Consider the following 6774-nt stretch of genomic DNA (forward strand, 5'->3'; position numbering starts at 1 on the left):
TGACACCCCTCTGCTTCCTTTCACTACATCTGCAAACACCTCAGGGATAAGGATAGATCATAGAATCATGAAATGGTTTGGTTGGAAGGGACCTTTCAAGGCCATCTGGTCCAACCCTCCTGCAAGGAGCAGGGACATCTCCAACCAGATCAGGTTGCTCAGAGCCCCGTCCAGCCTGGCCAGATCTCCTTTTCTGTTCTGTTCCTGCTGTTCTGCTCTTAATCTCCAGCACTACTTTCAGTTCACAACGTCTATCATTTGGTATGCTAGTGGGCACATGCCCTTTGGAAACTAATCTAGTTCTTCTTCTCTCTGCTTTGTATCAGATTTGGCTTAATATAAAAAAAATATATATATATATGTGGCAAATTCATCCCAAAGCTGTATCACTCATGTTTGGGATAAATGTAATCTCATGCTCCCTTATGTAAAATTCCCACTATGTTTTGGGTGGCCTGATCTGTCTGATCTTCTCTTTGCTGAATCTTTTTTTTTTTTTGTCTTTTCCAGTTAAACTAGTGTAATCAAACAGTGTCTTCTGTATCGTGTGGATGAAAGGTGATCAAGTGAAATGTAATCTGCCTGTGTGAAATCTTAACTGATGGCCTCTGAAATAGTTTTGTTGGTCTCTCAGCACTCTGGGAGCACTGCTTTTGTACCTGGATGGAGCAAGTCTCTGGTGCTGTGGACTCTCTTCCCAGGTCACGTATCTTTCATCATTCTCCACCCTATAGAGATTAAATCCTGCGCCTTTAGGTGTTTCAGGGGAGAAATGAATGGTATGTACTTTTCAATGAGATGCAAAGGGCAGCAAGGGTTGAGTGAACTCCAGCAAGGGTTCTGCTCATGAGTGCCTGTGGATGGACACCGCTGTGACAGGAATGTGGGTGCAGGGAGAGCCCCAGAGCAAGCTCTGGTAGAAACTTGAGGGGTTTGTAGCTGAGGATATTAAAGAGTCGGTGAAGTCAAAGTGGTTGGTGGTGCTGGAGAAGCTAGAATGCTTCCCCAGAGCAGCTGGCGGTGATGTCCATCACCAAAAACACACTGTGAATAAAAGAGGAATGGGGGGCGTGGAAAAGGGAGCGAGGACTGAAAGGCCATTCATGGCAAGATGGCCAAAATGGAAGGCATTTCTTGGGGTGGAGACAGAAGTTCAAGAACTCCTTAGGGGCATTCTTTTGAATGTGCAGTTCTTTCCAGTTGTTGCTGTGTTCCTTGTTTCTTGGATAAAACTTGTATTTATTAGACATAGGAAGCTTGCTAGCTGCTCACAGTGCCTGGCAGAAAAGTTACCCATAGTTGTTGCTAAGCCGGAACCGCACAACACTTGCTGTTAGTGGAATTTCTCTCTCTGGGGAGGGAGAAAATGTGCGTAGATAGGGTTGAGTCACGTACACAGTTTAGATAAGGGCAAGCTGAAGATAAGTGATATGTTGGGTTATGATGAAGTGAATCAGAGAGATGTGTCAAGGGGGTTTTCCTTCTGGATGTTCCTGCTCAGGTGAAAAGTGCTGCTCTGTATGCAGGGAGTGCATAAATGTGGGGAAGGGTTGTATCTTCCTCTGGCTGGGAGTAAAACCAGGACATTTTGGGAAGCAGGAGGTGACTGAGGATCCCACATTTGCTGTCAGATGCTGCCACTTGCTGTAAGTGTTCTCTGTGATGTGAGTAGAGGAAAACAACAGAGAGCAAAGGGAAGATGGGGATGAACCGAAGTGTGTAATGAAACAATAGCAATTCCAGATACAGGAAGTTTTCTTATTTTCTTGTCCTGCAGATGAGAAGAAGGTTCAGGCAACGTAACACGAGTTATTACTGATGTGGCCTGTTTGTCATCACTAACAAAACCTCATCTACATTTATTTATTTATTTATTTATTCATTTATTTATTTATTTAGCCCACACAAAAGATGTTCAGCATCAGGACAGCTGATGAGATGAGTGACCAGCTAACTAGCACTGGTAGATGAGGTGACAACGTTTCCACAGACTAGCAGTGAACAGACCTTAGAGGGATGCCCCCTGACTGCTTCCTGAGAGTCCTATTTGTGTTCTAGCATCTGAACACAAATCAGTTATATTTTCTTCTCCCATGAAAAGTGAAACCCTAGAAAATGTTGTACTTTGAGTGTGTAATTCCATTTTGGTTTTTTGAAGAGTAATAAAAATCCACTCCTCTTCACACCCAGTTTTATTTAGAGAATAGGCATTTCCCATCTATAAATGTTGCTCTTGCTTTCTCCAAAGCAATGTGACTTTCCACCTCCCTCTCTTTCATTGTGTGAGAAGTCAGGGTTCAGAATTGCAACCTGAAACAAAACTAGATGGGGTCTGCTCTCCTCCATAGGATCTAACTCCCTAGGTTGTGGTGCTGTTGATCATAGGAAGGCTCACTTCCCAGAAGGTCAGAAATGCCAGGATCCTCACTAGTCCATCTCTTAGCCTATAAGTGCTTGGGTCATGATTTACTGATGTGACCAGGGACCCAAGAGATCAGCATGATGGGCAGGGAGCTGCCTACCCAGTAAGGGCTTTGAGGAAGATGGAGCGTAAGATTCATGTAAGTCCCTCAGAGCCTTTGCCTATTCCTTGATCTATCATCTAGAATTAGTCCGCTAAGCTGTTTCATGTTTTCTCAGAAATCTTCCAGCACTCATGACACAGTAGGGTAGAGATTCCAGTCTGTTCAAATGAATACATAATGTGAGATAATTAGAGTATATAGCAAGGTAGATAAGGGTAGTAAATGTCTGTGTGGTATGGTGCTGAATACAGGTGCCAGTTCAGGACAGAGAAAGGAGCATCACTTCCTCCTCTTGTGTATGTGGATCTGTGACATGCTCTTGAGATGCTCCTGCTTCCTGCTGAAATAGACTCTTCATGCAAGTCAAGTGGAAGGAGCGCTTCGTTCAGGAGAGTTATTGGCCAGACATGAGTGGCTCAGGATGCAGATGGTTCTGGACATATTGAAGAGCAAGGAGCCAATATTCTCCATGGGATGTAGAGGGTGCTTCCGTACAGCCTAAAACTGACCCCCACATCTGGCCAGCCGAATTGCTGTCTGAACTCTATGGACTGCATTGATTTGACCTCCATTGACTAGAGTAGGACTTTGACACTTAATACACGTGTATATGCCAGCACATACACACCTAAGTTTAGTTTTCTTCAAATGTGGTCTTCTGGATGCTTTGTGGGTAAAGCACAGTTATTTTAATATTCTATTTCAGAAAGGGTTGTATTATCGTAGAATTAGAATCATGGAATTACCGAAGTGCCTCTCTCTCTGCCTTCTCTGCTTCTCCTTCTCTCTCCAAGAATTGTAGGAAATATTTGTGGCTACCAGACTCCAAATTTTGGCATTTCACCAAGAGCCTGAAGGCAAATGGTGTGTATCTGGGCCTTACTGGGGCAGCGTTTGGAGCCAGGCACTGTTGTCACAGTGTTGTCACAATGTTGTCTGCAAAACAAATGTAGAAGGTAGCTTGCCAGCAAGACAGAACATCCTTAGAAGCTGTAGTCAGTTTTTGTTATCTCTTTAAATAACCTACTCTTTCTCTGTCTCATAAGCAGCGAATATGGAAAGGGAAGGTAGCATGAGATTATTAGGATGACCACTTTATCTATAAATTTTCTTTTCTGTTAGAAATGCAATCCTTAATTCCCTTCATTTAATTTGTTTTAAAATAAAATAAAAAACAAAAAACAAAAACCAACCAAACAAACCCTATTGTTAGGAGACCATCAAAAGATTTTTCTATGAAGTTGAAAACCACTCTTCTGGGTTGACCTACACTTTGGTATGTCTATGTTGTACGAGTGTGCGGTGAGTGCTGTATAATGCTGTGAATGGTGCCTTCACCTGTAGCAAATCCTTTGTGCAGCAATGGAGTCCAGAGTGGCTGATTTTCCTATAAAGTATCACATCCTCCTCCACAAAAAATATATACTACGATGTGTTTTATAGCTGCTTTGTGGCTGAGACACTGAGACTATTTACTGGAAAATTCCACCTGAAAAAATTCCTTCTTTTCCTTCCCAGTGCGCCATACCAGGGTCATGCTTTTCCTAGTATTATTTCTTTAATTATACTGCTTAGCAAATCTGATCCTTAACCTCCCACTGATCTCAGCCTTATCCGATTAAATTGATGACCGATCTAAGAATGTTTAATCTGAAGTGAGGGGATCTGTAGTTTGTTAGTTTTCCAAGCCCATAATTCCCATCCATTTTCTAATCTATATATTTTCACAGGAGACAAAAGGAAGGAAAATATAGATTTTGCTAGGAAGTGTTTGCATTTGAACTCCCAATTTTGCAGTCATGTGTGCCCGTGGTTTTGTTTTACTAAAAAAAAAAAAAAAAAATCTCATTGACCTCATTGGGCCTGGAAGTGGAAGCAATTGCTCCCATTTTGCAAGTGCAACTGAGTCATATTTTCCCACACAGGTACTTGTGTTTGATCGCAGGACTGATTTCACTGCTCGTTTCTAAGCATTTGAATTTGTTGTGAGAAATCCTTCTCACGGCAGTTGACTACGCTCCACGTTCAGGGCCAGCTTTCAAGCTGCATCACTCCCTCGGGCGGTTTGAAATACTGATACTGTGGGCAGGATTTCATCCGGTCTCAGACTGGATCTCGTTGCCCCAGTCTCTGGCACTCTTGCCATAGCACATGAAGCAACATGAGCACCTCTGTCATGTTTGCCCTTTCAGCCTCCCTTTTGCTGGTTCTCGCTGGCATCCTTCTTCAGCGATACCCTTGGGTCATGCCCAGAACAACCAGGTTGCAGAATTACTCATGCTTCCTCTCTCTCTTTATTTCTGTTCGTTTTTCTACCCCTATGTGAGTACTTCTGTGTCGGGCAAAGGGCAGGGATCAACGCCGTTGTCTCCTGTGTCCCCTCAACAGGAGCTAAACCTCAGCCCGTGCAGGACCAGGAGGCTGCAGTGGCAAATGGTTAGGCATGAAAGGGCGCTCGCTGACGTGAGTGCAGGAATGCTATGGTGCAAAGTTATTTTACTTTGCATTGAAATACGATAGCAAGTCAAGAGGGTGCTGCGGGGCGGGTGGAATGATGCCCTTCACCTGTAAGAGAGAAGCAACAATATACTTCATTGATATAAACCAGCAATTTATTAAAGTTTGCCAGTAAGTGGTAAATGCGACAGTGATTTAACAAGATTTGATCGCAAGGTACACTGGATTATTTACTGCGTAGAGGACAGGGACACCCTCCTGTTGGGTCATGAGATTCAGAAAGGACCCCTTGCTTTATAAACTCCTTCTCAGACAGGACTCTAGGTGCAGGTGGATCCAATCCTAGTCCCAGGCTTGACCAACGGTTTATGTCTAAAGGATTACATGTCCACAGTCAACCCTTTATATCACCTTGCTAAGATTTCAAAGTTTCCATGCTCTAATTCCCAATTCACTTGCTGAGTATCTGACGTGATAACGAACCTCTCAGCCTCGAGGCGTAATCTTGAGAGGCATCCCTACTCAAGAGGGGATCCCGAGGTACAGCCCACTGCCATGCAGGAGAGCTCAAAGGGCCCTTGGGCTGCTCAATAGTTACGGAGTAAGATAATTGACTCATAGTCATATTATTTGCATACTAACTGCAGATATTCATTTCAGCCAAATTTGGCTTGAGTGGGACACTGACCGGCACTGGGGTTAGGTGGCCACATTGCTATAAATTAGCCCTTAGCTATTGTGCTGTTATGAGCCCTCCCCCAAATCCACTTTAAGCCAGATGCCACCATCACTGTCACAAACAGACACATCTATCACTGATGGTTATCACCTGAGCAGGGTTTTGGGGAAAAGTGGTCAGGTTGGTGCGGGGGGGAAGCAGACCGTCATAGAAGGCTCACCCTCAAGACAGGTAATTTAACCTTCAGAGCCCCTTAGCAAGGGAAACATCTTTAAACATTTGCTGGTGTAGAAAGTGCTGAGGAGCCATGAGAGGTCCATGCTGCTTGCTGAGCTGTGTCTAGGCGCTGTCTGAGGGGCGCTGGTTGACAAAGGCTGGGACTGTGACAGGGCATGTCTGCTCAGTTGAGCAGGGTGCATGTCTGTGCGCCAGCACTTGATCTTTTTCATTTACCAGCATGGCCATAGCCTTTGGGGACCGAAGCCCAAGTCTTCTGGCCCAGTACTATAAATTATTAAGGCTTCCAACTCCTTCTTAGACAGCTTCCATTTGTATGCATGGGAAACTCATTACCAACTACCTTAGTCTATCCCTGCCATTGAGAATAAGCAGAGTGAGGGTCTCAAGTCGCTGGGGTGTGTTTGTTTTAAGAGTTATACTGTTTCCCCATCTCATTCAAAATCTCAGGTAAGGTGAACTCCTGGTAGCAATAAGAGCCTTACCACCTGCATGTCCCCAGATTTGAGCCTCTAAGAAGCTGCTGTGCTGCACTTATACCTCCTGGGTTTGGTCCTACTTCCGCTGCCGACTCTTGGGTCTGGTCTTCAGGTGACCTGGGCTGAACGTTTCCTCCTCCCAGCTCAGCATCACTAAATGTGTCACGTCTTCGCTGCTGTCATAGTTTAGCCCCAGCTGGGACCAGACTACTCAGTCTCTCTCTCATTCCCCCCACCCCTCCGAGGGAATAGAGATAATGTAAGAAAAAAGGCTCGAGGTTTGAGATAAGGACAGGGAGAAATCCTTAAAGTTACCGTCACGGGCAAAACAGACTCGACTTGGGGAAAATTATTCATTTATTACTAAAAACAAAGCAGGATAATGAGACAGAGAACA

This window comes from Chlamydotis macqueenii, chromosome Z (genome assembly GCF_036417535.1).
Source record: "Chlamydotis macqueenii isolate bChlMac1 chromosome Z, bChlMac1.mat, whole genome shotgun sequence".
Taxonomy (NCBI): domain Eukaryota; kingdom Metazoa; phylum Chordata; class Aves; order Otidiformes; family Otididae; genus Chlamydotis; species Chlamydotis macqueenii.